This window comes from Hipposideros armiger, unplaced genomic scaffold (assembly GCF_001890085.2).
Source record: "Hipposideros armiger isolate ML-2016 unplaced genomic scaffold, ASM189008v1 scaffold_110, whole genome shotgun sequence".
Classification (NCBI taxonomy): domain Eukaryota; kingdom Metazoa; phylum Chordata; class Mammalia; order Chiroptera; family Hipposideridae; genus Hipposideros; species Hipposideros armiger.
The window spans coordinates 501405-516490 of record NW_017731460.1 but is presented as its reverse complement, the minus strand read 5'-3'; positions in this window follow the sequence as shown (position 1 = coordinate 516490).

The window sequence follows — 15086 nt, the reverse complement described above, 5'->3', positions numbered from 1 at the left end:
GAAGCCATCAAATATTTGTGGAGAGGGTTGACTGAAGTAAATCTGGTCTTAGGAAAAGAAAGCTGGCTGTGGGCTGCAGGAAAAGGGTAAAGAAAGACTGGAAGTATGAGTGTTAGTTAGAAAGCTATTAGAATTAACCAGGCACAAACTAATAGAAATGGGGTATAGCTATGGGAATAGAGAAGAAAGAAAAATCAAAGGCTGTTGTGGAAAAAATGGTGAATGGATTCCAACGACAAAAAAGAGAATTAGGGTTTTACTTGCTTGGGTTTTTTTGGGAGGAGGGGTAGGAATTGCTTGATATCTCTTTTTTTTAATCTCTCAAGAAAAATAAGAATTTAATGTAAATGACTTAATACCAAATTATAGAGTAAATCCATAAATTCCTCCTCCACTTCAATTCCTATTCCAACCCCAGAGATAAAATTAGTTTTCTTTTAATAATACAGTCATGCCCCAGCCACATAACCACATTTGGGTCAACAACAGACTGCATTTACGATGGTGCTCCATAAGATTAGACCATATAGCCTAGGTGTGTAGTAGGCTATACCATCTAGGTTTCTGTAAGTGCATAATGTTTGCACAACAACGAAATCCCCTAATGATGCACTGTACATAAAATTCGGTTATATGTACTGTTCTTCATCTTGAAAAATCTTTCCACATTAGTCCATACTGACTTATTTGCTGCATAGCTTTCCTTCTCAAGCATGTACCATATAGTTTGTACAACCATTTTCATTCCCTTACCTGTGGATATGGTAAATACTGAGGGTTCACTAAATTAAAACCTATTCCTAAATCGTTTCTTCCTACCAACTTCCCATTTAGAAGCTAGAAAAGCCAGATGTTCATTTTCCCAGCTGTGTTGAAATATTTTACATACGAATATAAAAATATACTAGCAATATTTTTAATTTTTGCCCCTGGTTTGCCCAATAATTCCCACTTCTCTGATAACTAGTGAATATAAACATTTTCTCCAATGTTTATTAGCCATTTCCTCAATTACCTGTCAATATCCTTGTTCATTTTCTTGTTGGATTGTTTATCTTATTGATGTGGAGGATCTCTTTATATTCTACCTTTTAATTCTTTCCCAGTTATAGCACAAATATTTTCTCCAACTCTATCACCTGATTTTTAAATTTTATTAATGATGCTTTTTATCTGTACTGAAGTTTTAAATTTTTATTTAATCAAATCAGTCGTTTCTTTTTTCTTTTTATAAATATTTTTATTTTTCAATTACAGTTGACATACAATATTATATTATTTTCAGGTGTACAACATAGTGATTAGACATTTATATAACTTATGAAGTGATCACCCCAATAAATCTAGTACCCATGTGACACCATACATAGTTATTACAATATTATTGACTATATTCCTTAGGCTATACCCTACATCCCCATGACTGTTTTGTAAATTGGTAGTTACAAAACAGTCATGGGGATGTAGGGTATAGCCTAAGGAATATAGTCCCTTCAACCTTTTCCTTTTAATTCCTTCAACCTTTTCACCCATCCCCCTAACCCCCCTCCTACCTGGCAACCATCAAAATGTTCTCTGTATCTATGAGTTTGTGTTTTGTTATTTTGTTCTTTAGATTCCACATGTAAGTGAGATCATAAGGCATTTGTCTTTCTCTGTCTGGCTTACTCCAGTCAGCACAATACCTTCTAGGTCCATCCATGCTGCAGATGGCAAATGTCATTCTTTTTTATAGCTAAGTAATATTCTATTGTATATATGTACTACCTCCTCTTCATCCCTTCATCCATTGACAGACACCCAGGTTGTCTCCACGTGTTGGCTATTGTAAATAATGCTGCAGTGAACATATGAATGCACATGTCCTTTCGAAGTAGTGTTTTGGGTTTCTTCCAATAAATACCCAGAAGTAGGATTACTGGGTCCTTCTCTAGTTATAGCCGTTGTTTTAAAGTCTGTTCTGTCTGGTATAAATATTGCTACCTCAGCTTTTTTCTTTTTTTCATTTCCATTTTCATGAAATATCTTTTTCCATCCCTTTACTTTCAGTCTGTGTGTGTCTTTCGATCTGAAGTAAGTTTCTTGTAGGCAGCATATGTAGGGGTCTTGTTTTCATATCCATTCAGCCACCCTATCTCTTTTTTTTTTCTCAATTTCATGGGTAAAAAAACAATAGTGACTAGACATTTATATACCTCACAAAGTAATAACCCCAATAAGTTTATTACCCATTTAACACTGTACATAATTATTACAGTATTATTGACTATTTCCTATGCTGCACTTTACATCCCTGTGATTATTTTGTAATGATCAATCCCTTCACTTTTAATCCCTTCACCTTTCTCACCCAGCCCCCCAAACCCTCTCCCATCTAGTAACCATCAGTTTGTTCTCTATATCTATGAGTCTATTTCTGTTTAGTTTGTTCATTTATTTTGTTTTAATATTCCACATGTAAGTGAGATCATATGGTATTTGTCTTTTTCAGTCTAACTTATTTCACTTAACATAATACCCTCTAGGTCATTCATTTTGTCACAAATGGTAAGATTTCATTATTTTTATGGCAGGGTAATATTCCATTGTATATATGTACCATTTATCCAATTGTCAATTGATGGACATTTTGGTTGTTTCCATATCTTGGCTATTGTAAATAGTGCTGCAGTGAACATAGGGGTGCATATGTCTTTTTGAATTAGTGTTTTGGATATCTTTGGCTAAATACCTAGGAGTGGAATTGCTGGGTCATATGGTAATTCTATTTTTAATTTTTTTAGTATCCTTCATATTGTTTTCCATAGTAACTGCACCAATTTGCAGTCCCACCAACAATGCACAAGGGTTTCCTTTTCTCCACATCCTCGCCAACACATTTTTTCACTTATTGATAATGGCCATTCTGACAGTGTGAGGCGATATCTCATTGTCATTTTAATTTACATTTCTCTGATGATTAGTGACGTTGAACATCTTTTCATATGTCTACTGGCCTTATGTATATCCTCTTTGGAGAAATGTTTATTTAGGTCCTCTGCCCATTTTTCAATTGGATTGTTTGGTTTTTTGGTGTTAAGTTGTATGAGTTTTTTTTATAGATTTTAAATACTAACCCCTTATCAGATGTATCATTGGCAAATATCTTCTCCCATTCAGTAGGATGTCTTTTCACTTTGTTGATTGTTTCCTTAGCTGTGCAAAACCTTTCTAGTGTGATGCAGTCCAATTTGTTTCTGTTTTCTTTTGTGTCTCAGTCGTTTCTTTTATGGCTTCTGGGTGTTGCATTTTGCATAAAAAGCCTTCTCCACACCAAAATTATTCAGAAGTTGTTTTCTTTATATATTTTTATAATTTTTTACTCCATCTGGGTTTATTTATATTGAGAATGATATGAAGTAGGGATCTAAATTAATTCTTTCCACATGGATAGCCAGTTGTTTCAACTTCATTTATTTGAATAGTCCATCCTTTTTCCCACTAATTAGAAATGCCTGATTTATTATTAATAAATTTCACATATATAAATGAGTCTGTTCTTGAATCTTCACACCATACCTCTGGCAGCCACAGAGGAACACTGCTCAGATGTCCCTCCAAGACAGAGCCTATGGTAAGAAGTGTAGTTAGCTGACAGTCTCCAGCTGCCATGCCTCCAAGATCCACTACAGTGTTCACACTGAAACCATGCTCCCTCTAGACCAGCAGTTCTCAACCTGTGGGTCGCGACCCCTTTGGGGGTCGAACGACCCTTTCACAGGGGTCGCCTAAGACCATCAGAAAACAAAAAGATATTTACCTTACGATTCATAACAGTAGCAAAATTACAGTTATAGAGTAGCAACGAAAATAGTTTTATGGTTGGGGGTCACCACAACATGAGGAACTGTATTAAGGGGTCACGGCGTTAGGAAGGTTGAGAACCGCTGCTCTAGACTGTTCCCAGACTGAGCGCAGTGAGGGTACTAGAGCTGAACCAGTTCTGTCCAAAATAGGGCTCTTCTAATGGGCAAGCTTTGCTCTGGAGCTATCCATTGGCCTAAGATTTTCTCAGAATTGCATTACAGTCTGAGGCTTTTCCTACCCAATCCTTTCATCCCTCTTTCCTTTCATAGGTATTGGACCTAAATTGTGATCCGAAGGCCCTTCTTCTCCCTTTTGTCCTTAACAGGCATTTTCCCCAAATGAATCTCTTACACTTCTAATTCATCTAGTATCAGCTTCTGCAGGACCTGATCCTGATACAGTCCCATTGGTCAAATTTTTTTCCTATGCTAATATCATACTGCTCTAATTATTATAGCTTTATAGTCTATGTCGATGTCTCATATTTGGTACTAAATAAGTAAATATTTGTATAGTGTTTAGAATAGTGCCTGACACATAGTAGGAACTATGTGTATTTGATAAATAAAAATAAATACGTTTTTTTCTTTCTAAACTTGGACTGCTTTTAAGGACTTTCTTTTTCAGATGAACCTTAAAACTTCTTAAGTTCCAAAAGGATTCACTATTGGGGTTTTGATTAGGGTTTTACTACTAATCATTAAAAAGGCATTTTTTAGAAATGAAATACAGAATTTGGACAGGACTTACAAATATATGAGAATTTGCCTATGACAATAGCCAGAGAGATCTGAGGCTTAATATCTATTTGGAAGAGTGATTAACAGAAAAAGGGAAGTGAGGAGGGAAAAAAGAAAAAACAGGGAAAGAGCAAAAATGTTGACTTTAGTTTAAGGCATGTCTAACTTAAACAGTTGGTAGGAAAACAAAAAGGAAAGCCAGTAAAAAGCCTGGAAATACAGACTTAGAAATATCTTAGCCTTAGACTATCTGGAAAAGCAAGATCTGGAACACGTCCCACCCTCCACAGCCTGGGGGGCAACTTCACATGGTTGTTGAAAACGAAGTGGGGACTGATAGGTCTGTGTGTAAACTCAGCTCAGTTCACTTGTTGTTATCACCTTTAATAATATACCTAATCCTGCTGAAGCTCAGTTCCTTATCTGCAAAATGAACACCAACAGAAAGATTGAAAAAGCATATGTATAGATCTCAAAACCATGCCTGGCACACAGTAAATGTTCAGTTAATTCATCAGGTTTCAGCAGGGGTCAGTTTGCCCCCATGGAATCTGATGTCTGGAGACCTTTCTAGTGTACATCTGGGAGGCATTACTGGCATCTAGTGAGTAGAGACCAGGGATGTTGCTAAACATCCTACAATACACAGGACAGCCCCTCCCAACAAAGAATTATCTGGGCCAAAATATCAATAGTGCCAAGGTTGAGAACCATGAGTTAACAGTAAGGATTAGCCAGAGGCCAAGCCAGGGCCTATGACAGGAAAAGGGCAGGATGCTAGGAGCATCACCTCTCCATCCTAGTTCATTTTTGAAAGCCTGAACATAACTCCCGAGGCCCCAGGAAGGAAGAATGCCCAAGACAGACACGCTTCCCTTCAGTATCCCATAAAGCAGGGCCCAGGGATCCACCAGCCTGACACAAAATCCTTCATATGTGGTTCCTATTTGTTTAGAAACAGACCTCAGTATTCTCATTCTTGAACCCAAAAGGGCTTTTACAGTATCATTCACTTTGTAACTATTTGTGAAACTCATCAGTTTCATATACTTTTTTAAAATATTAGGTTTATTTCACAATAAAAAATTTCTTGAGAGAGAAAAGTAAACAGACCTTATGAAGTGGTCAAATTTGTTTCCTGTGCTATGTATGTTTTCTGTTAAGTATTTATTATAAGGTAAGAAATTGTACACAAGATCAGGAAATTCTCAACTTTGATTATCTTATTATAGTTGCTACAGCACCAACTAGTCTTAAAGAAAGGAATGTTTACATATATACATATATATGTATATATACATATATATTTAAATGGTAAATATATTTGATAAATATATAAATGTATAAAATACATGTATATTATAAATAGCTTAATATTTATACCCAAATGCTAGGTAGCTGAATCATAGATTTTTTTTCCCATATCATGAAATCTCAAATAGAATAACTTCTTTTTTTTTTAAGATTTTTATTGGGGAATTGGAGTAAGGGGAACAGACAAGTTGCTGTCCTTTTGTTCTTCAGTCTAGTTGTGGAGGACGTTCCTTCACTGGCACCATCATTGCGCTCTTCCTGGGTGAGGCAGATCAGTCACCGGCTTCTGGACAGTCGCTCACTCTGGCTGCTGGCCGCTCACAGTAGCCCATGGCAACCCACTACAACAGGGGCTGCAGCCTACGCCGTTGCCGTCGACTCAGGGCAGCCCAGCTCCAGGTTGAGCTGTTGTTCAGCATCTTAGGTGTAGAGGGCGTAGTGTCACTGGCCCTCATGTGGGATCCGAATCGGGGCCATCTGGCGTCCCACGCCAGTGCTTAACCAACGCGCCATTCGGCCGGCCCTAGAATAACTTCTTTTATAACAGCTTACTCTTCACATATTCGTAGCCTCCTAGGTTTGGTACTCATAGGTCATAAACTATATGGCGCAGTCATCTTCCAAAAATTAAAAGGAAGGACACTGTCAAGAGAGTTAAAAGATAACCCACAGAATGGAGAAAATAGAAATCACATGTCTGATAAGCAATTAATATCCAGAATATATAAAGAACTCCTACAATTCAAGAATAACAGAAACAACCCAATTCAAAAATGGGCAAAGGACTTGAATAGACATTTCTCCAAAGAAGATACACAAATAGCCACTAAGCACATGAAAAGATATTCAACATCGTTAGTCATTAGGGAAATGGAAATCAAAGCCACATGAGATAACCGCTTTGCACTCATTAGGGTGGCAAGGAAGGAAGAAAGAAAATAACAAGTGTTGGAGAAGATGTGAAGAAATTGGAAAACTTGTACACTGCTGGTGAGAATGTAAAATGGTGCAGCTGCTGTGTTAAAACAGTTTGGTGGTTCTTTAAAAAGTATAATGTGGCAATTCTACTCCTTGGTATATATACTCAAAAGAAGTGAAAACAAGAACTCAGACTTGTACACCAATGTTCATAGCAGCATTATTCACAGTAACCGAAAGGTGGAAACAATACAAGTGCCATCAACAGGTGAATGGATAAACAAAATGCATATACTAACAAGGCAATACTATTCAGTCTTAAAACGAATGAAATTCTAATACATGCTACAACATGGTGAATCTTGAAAACATTCTGCCAAGTGAAATAAGCCTGGCATAAAAGGACAAATATTGTATGATTCCACTTCTATGAGGTACCTCGAATGAGTAAATTGTTAGAGACAGAAAGTAGAAAGGGGATGGAGAGCTATTATTTAATGGGTACAGACTTTCTGTGTGAAATCATGAAAAAGCTCTGTTAAGGGATGGTGGTGATTGTTGCACATCATTTTAAGTGGATCAGTGGCATTGTAGTACCTAATGCCACTGATCCACTTAAAATGGTAAACTTTATGTTATGTATATCTTTTTTTTAATTATTTTTTATTGTGAAATACACATTTTTTAGAATTAGTTTCAGTTGTACAACACAGTACAATAGTTATACTTTTTACCCCTCAAGGTGATAACCCCCCCCTATGTTATGTATATCTTAATGCACACACAAAACTAAAAGGAACTGGATCTCATTTAAAAATTTAAAAAAATGAGATAAAAACAGGAAACAGAAGGTCAGGGTAAAGGGCAGATAGTGGCATAAGACCGGGGCTGGTTCCTATGAGTTCCTCAGTCTTCCCAGGATCCCAGTCATTCTGGGGCTGTTTGCCTCTTTCCTGACAGCCTCCCAGGATTCCTATGAGTTGGCTGTCTGTCTAGACCAAAGTTAGCTTGTTCATCCTCATCCATACAGCCCATAAACAATACCCCCATGCCTCTGAAATTCCACCATTACAGAGTCGTTTCTTTGGAGAAGTATCAATTACCAGCCCCCTTCCTTCCACACACTTCTTCCCTGTGCCTCTACATGTGGTTGTGTGTTTACTACTGCCTCCCATTAAGTGATTTGGCTTTGGCATTGTGGGACCCCAATAAGTCCATGCAATCTCCCACGTAATCTTAAAACACCAGACCACCATTTTTTTGTTTTTCAGTCATTTTTGGAAAAAACTAGACCTTGTAGTAACTTAAAAATAAAAACACCACAATACTAAATAAGTGAGCAAAAATAAGAGAAAGGTGACACATTTAGATATAAAACCAAAGTTTAGAACAGAGGAATAATTACTGGATGGCCCAGTCAATTCACTCCTAAGTATTTATCTGAAAGACATGAAATTATATCCATATAAAAACCTGCATATAAATGTTTATAGCAGACTTATTTGTAATAGCAAAATACTGCAATAGCCCCAAAGTCCAATAGATGAATGGATAAGCAAATTTGGGGATATCCACACAATGGAATACTATTCAGCAATAAAAAGTAACAAACTACTGATACACAAAGCAGATGAATCTCAAAATAATCATGCTGAGTGAAAACCACAGAAAAAATACATACTGTATGAATCTATATAAATTTCTACAAAATGAAAACTGACCTATAGTGACAAGAAGCAGATCAGCTCTGTAGAGACAGAATGGAAAAGGGAAAGAGGAATTAAAAGGTATGAGGACATTTGCAGGGATGATGGATATGTTTGTTATCTTGATTGTGATGATGGTTTCATAAGTGTGAAACTCATCACATTTCGCACTTTAAATGTGCAATGTATTGTTTTTGTTTTTTGCTTTTTAAAAAGAGAGTGAGGGAGAGAGAGTGCACAATAGCAGACCAAAGGTCCTCCCTCATCTCCAATATCCCTCATCTTGAATGCAAGGTTGGAACACACAAATGCAAAAAAAAACAAAAACCACACACAGGTTGCTGCTCTTGCATACACTAAGTCACCCCATGTTTCCTTTACCATATTTGAATAGTGTCCCTTTCCATTCCCACTGGTCAATGTTAGGTTACACCCTACTCCTAACCTCAATCCCACATGCAGGTGACTGCTAGGATAATCTTTTTTTTTTTTAATCTTGATTTTTTTTATTTTATTTTATTGGGGAATGGGGGAAGGGGAATAGCATTGGGGAATCAGGGAAGGGGAATAGACAAGTTGCTGTCCTTTTGTTCTTCAGTCTAGTTGTGGAGGACGTTGCTTCACTTGCCCATGTTGGTATTGTGATCATTGAGCTCTCCCCGGGTGAGGCATTCACTCGGCCATTGGATGGCGGCTGACGGCGGCTCACAGCAGCTCATGAAAGCTCATGCCCGCTGCCAACCAGCCCCACTGCAGCCTATGCTGTCGCCTGCGACTCAGGGCAGCCCAGCTCCAGGTCAAGCTGTTGTTTACCATCTTAGCTGTAGAGGGTGCAGCGTCACTGGCCCTCATGTGGGATCCGAACCAGGGCCCTGCTGCTCAGAGCTGGCATCCCAAGCCAACTCCTAACCAACATACCACTCGACTGGCCCTACTGGGATAATCTTGACAAAGACTATTTCCAATCATATGTCTCCTATTATCTAGAACCATCATTGGAAAATCTCTATATCTACACCCATGCCTGAAAACAAAAGGCTATAAAATAAAATGTTAGCAGTGGTTATCCCTGGCCTGGAAAGTATGATTACAGGCAATTTTTGATTTTTTGCTTATCTGTTTTCTATATTTTGCAGTAGTTTTTAAAATAAAATATCCTTATTTGTTTTGCTTATTGTAAAATGAAGGAATACTTATAAAATATTCAAATAATATGAACAATATGGGAATACAGTAAAATTGCAAAGAGGAGCTTATTTCCTTGTCGCCAGCACTGTGGTTGCCTCCTCTATATCCACCCCACCCCTCCTATCCAGGAAGCAGGCAGGCAATTTGGATGGGATTATCTCTACCCCCAGCTCCAGGAGTGGCTTCTGGAATGGTCTAAACCAGTGGTTCTCAACCCTAACATCCAAACCCTGATACTGTAACAAATGTTTCATAATACTGCCTTACCATCCTGACTTAAAAAAATCAATAGATTATATATTATGATATACTCGTATCTTATATTATGATATAATGCTATAATTAGAAGGAGAAATAATAGGAAAGTGTTTTATAAAATGACATGTGCTTGGGTGCAATTATAATAGAAGACATAATGAAGTTAGGTGCTTGGCAGAATCACCATGCAACAAATAGTTTTTGAGAACTACGGTATGTGTTGGGCTCTGTCCTAAGTTTATAGGGGATACAGACAGAAATCCCTCCCTCATGGAGCTTACATTCTAACAGGGTGACTGGGATATAGACAGCAAACAATCAACATAATACATAAGTAAATTATATATTACATTAGAAGGTGATAAGCGTTATTGGGGGGAAAAGTAGAAGAGGCTAAGGGGAAACCAGAGTTCGCAGCAGTAGGAGAGTGAGTAGTGGTTGCAGTTTCAGATGGAGTGGTCAAGGCAAGCCTCACTAGACGGTAACATTTGAGCAAAAATTTGAAGGAGATAAGAGACGGAATCATGCAGATACCTAGGTATCTAGGCAGAGGGAATAGCCAGTGCAAAGGTCCTAAGGTAGCAGCTTATCTCGTGAGTGTTGGGCTGTAAGTGGCCAGTGAGGTGGATTGGAGTGAGCAGTATAAAAAAAAGCAGAAGTAGGAGACAGGTCAGAGAGATAACAGGGCTAGATCTTGCAGAGCCCTCATAAAGACATTGTAAGGCTTGTACTCTCAGTAAAACAATGCAACATTAGAAGGTTTTGAGCAGAGGAGTGTGACATGATCTGACCTACATTTTAAAAGGAAAATCTGGCTGCTCTGTTGAGAATAAACTATAGGGTAAAAGTAGGGACACCAGTTAGGAGGTTGTTACAAGAATCCAGGCAAAAAAAAAAAATGAATGTAATGAAATGCACACTACTATTCAGTACCGTATTTCATAGAATCTAAGATGTCCTTGATTGTAGGATACATCCTGATTTAAGAAATAAAATATGCAGTGTGAATTGCAATATGCAGGACTGAACTGGTGACTCAAATACCACAAGTGGTGTTAGTTGTTAAAAATATGATTTTCTGAAACAGTGAACAACTCTTGGTAAAGTTTCAAATGAAACAAAGTACTCTTTTCTCTCAATTTACCCATAATTCTTACATCTTTAAGTTCAGTTTACATTAAGATCATGAAAAATAGTTCATGTTTATATATAAAATGGAATTAGGGCCTAGGTTCTGATTATTATAAACGGTTTTATAAATCTACATTAATGGTAAAAGTCATGCAAGATGTGGGTAAATTCTGTAATGTGTTGGACTGTCCTGTACATTATCAGAAATCTAATTATCTCTGGCCCACATTCTCTAAATGCCCAAACACTGTGACAACCAAAATTGCTCCCTAAATTGACCAAGAAGTCCCTAGAATGTGATGCCAGCATACTGCATAATTTAGGAACAGACATGTGACCATACTATTACGGTCTCATCAGAGGGAAGCCCTGGATTGCTGTGTGACAGGGTGGAAGGGAGACACCGCCGACTGGCTCGCCCTGAGTGAAGAAGCCCCATAGGCCTGAATGTGCCAGCCGCTCTCCCACCACTAGGGGGCGCCAGCCTTGGGATGAGGATTTTACCTTCTTTTTTTAATGTGATATATTTTTAAATGTGGTAAAATATAAGATTTACCATCTTAACTATTGTTAAGTGTACATTCACAATATTGTGCACCAATATCCAGAACTCTTTTCATCTTGCAAGAAAAACCTCTATATCCATTAAACTACAACTTCCCATGCCCCTCTTCCCCTGGTGGTTGGCAACCATCATTCTACTTTCTGTCTCTCAATTTGACCTCTGTATATATTTCCTATAAGTGGAATCATACAGTATTTGCCCTTCTGTGTCTGGCTTATTTCACTTACCATATGTCTTCAAGAAGCTTTTCCCTTTGAAGACAAAGGGCCAGACAGAGGAAAAGCTGGCAGCTGAATGACACGCTTAAACCCCTGCCATCTGCCCTTCTTCACCGAAGCACACTCTACCCCTGAGCATTTGAGTTACTTGGCCAATATTCCACTTATTATATAGGCACATTTGAGTCTAATTTTTACTGCCACCTAAAACAATAACTGATACCATCCCCTTCTTTCCTCAAATAGTATTTACAGTTTGGTGTATAGTCTTTCGGACTCTTTAATATACAAGTAAAGATGTATATTTCATTTTTACATAAGTGAAATCCTATATACTGTTAAGCATCCTAATTTTTTCTCTGACAACTGTAAATATTAATAAATACAGATCTAGCTTAAATTCTTTTAGAGCTCCATTGCATGGATGAACCATAGTTTATTAACCAATCTGCTGTTGATAAACATATAGGTTCTTCTCAGTGTTTTGATACCACTAACATGCTGTAGTGAACACCCTTTTGCACATTTATTTCCTTTGAGTACATTTCTAGAAGAAATGCCTTCCCAATGGTTGTACCAATTTCTATTCCTAAAAATAATTTATGAGAGTTTCCGATTCTCCTTTCTTTCAAAATTTTCATGTCTTATCTCACATTTGTGTTTTCCAGTTGAACTTTAGAAACAATTTGAGAAATGCCAAAGAATCTATTGGGATTTTGTTTGGAATTACACTGCAATTATAGATTAATATTGAAGAAATAACTTATTTTTGATATTTTTTCTTTCCATAAAATTTTTGTCTATTATTCAAGTTTTATGTATCTTAGTAAAATTTTATGTTTTCTCTAAAAAGGTTCTACACATCTTAGATTGTTTATTCAGAGATATTTCATAGCTTTTGCTATTACTATGAATCAAATATATTTCTAACTGGCATATATGTTATTGTGAGTATGTTTACATACAAACCTATATAGTACATATCCCATTAGCCATCTTATTGAACTCTTTAAGAATTTTTTCTTCCTTTTTGGAGTTACCTCAATAGATAATGAAATAGTCTCCAAATAAGGATTTTTAAAATCTCTTTCAAAAGTTATACGTTTTACTTATTTTTGTTGTCCTCTTGCATTAGATGGGCCTTCCAGAAAAACATTTTAAATTAATTTTCATTAAACTTATAGGGGTGACATTGGTTAGTAAAATTATATAGGTTTCAAGTGTACATTTCTATAACACATCATCTGTATATTGCAATGTGTGTTCACCACCCAGAGTCAGTTCTTTTTCCATCACCATATATTTCATAAAAACATTTAACAATAGAAGTAGTGATTGGCATCTTTGTCTCATTTCTTTTTTAAAAATAAGTTTTATTAAGATATAATTCATGTACCATAAAATCTACCTGTTAAAGTATACAATTCAGTGTACACTTAGAAAACTAAGGTGAATCCTAAAGGCACTAAGAGTCAGAGGCTCTCCACTAAATACAGTCCTCATGGCTGACTGAGCATCGCACTTGTTGCCATACTTCTGTTGTAATCTCTTACGTATTATCTCACAAAATTTAAAATATCCTCCTTCTCTTAAAATAATACTTTGAATCCTCCAAAATGCCTAGCATAGCTTCTTGCCCATGGTAGGACCTCGTTTAATATGTGTAGAATAAATTAATAAGTACCTACCCATTAATTTCATGATCTTTAGATAATTCTAGGCCGGAAAGCATACAACACAGCCCTAACCAGTGGTGTGCTATAAATGTTTAACAACTGGTTCTTGGGAGCACTGATTTCTAGTGTTTGCTGATTTCCAAGGTATAAACATTCCCACCATGGTTAATTTCAGTACCTATATGATGTTAACTAGGATGCAAAGTTCCTGAAAATTTAACAATCAGTCCTTTCAATCAGATACAAGCCAGTTCCGGCATACCACTGATCCTTACCTTCAAAGAATTTGTGTGTGTGTGTGTGTGTTTTTTCTTTCCTTTGGGTTTTTATTTATTGAAAGATAAAATTAAAACAATATTAAATGCAATTAAAAATAATTTGTCCATAATTCAACTATTCTAACAGCTAACATAACTTCATTTTTTTGTGTTCTCTCCCAGTCTTTGCTTTATGCATACATATTTTAACTAGTTATAATCATACAATTTAAAAAAATGTTTTATTGTGGGAGTTTTAAACATATACAAAGTATACAGAATAAAATATAATGAACCCCATGTACCATTACCCAGCCCCACAAAACATTAACCTGTGGCTAACCCTGTCCCATCTACATCACCAATTACTGGCACCCCACCCACATTTTTTAAAACAAATCCCACACATCATAGCCTTCTATTTGTAAATATTTCAGTAATAACCATTCAATCTTATAATCTGTTTTTTCACTTGCAGTCTAAGGAAGACACACATAAATAATTCAACTAAAAAAATATTTACGTATTCTGATATTGGCAGTGAGAATTGATTGGAGGGGCAAGATAGGAGTGTCTAAAAGAGAGAGCATCTAAAGAACTAATGAATCTTTTTATTTTTCCCTATTTTGGGGGGGGCATTTTAACTCTTTTTTCCCTATCCTTTTTGTGATAAAGTACAGTAGAATCCAATTAAAATTCCACATGTAATCACATACACACTGAATCACTTATCACATGGACCCAATCAGTGTCTCTACATATGAAAAATACCCATCAAAACAAATTGCATTTAATACAACTAAATCCAAGGCAGTAATTAGTCATCTTCTCCAATATTAGCTTTTTTTTTAAAGGATTTCACTACAACCCCCCCCTCTTGGACATATTTTAGTTTTTAAACTTTCCATCTGATTATCCATTGGTCCAACATTCCTTGGAAGAAAGATTGCTGTCTCCTTCCTTCATTCTATAACTCCATTAATGCTACAGTGTCATGAATGGTGTCAACCCTCAGCCCTTTGGAGAATAGCAGCATAGAGGAGGCAACATTGAAGCCCAGTCTGAAAAAGAAATTTGGCAAACAAGAAATCCTAATTATTTCCATATTTACCATATATGGTATTTGACATTCTAGTAGGGTAACTCACGGTATAAACTGGGGAACCAGAGACTGTCCTTATTAGTTTTATAACCCCTTAGACTATTAATTACAGTTCTGGGCCAATACACTCTCTCTTACCCTGGCTCTACCCTGCAAGGTAGATTTTA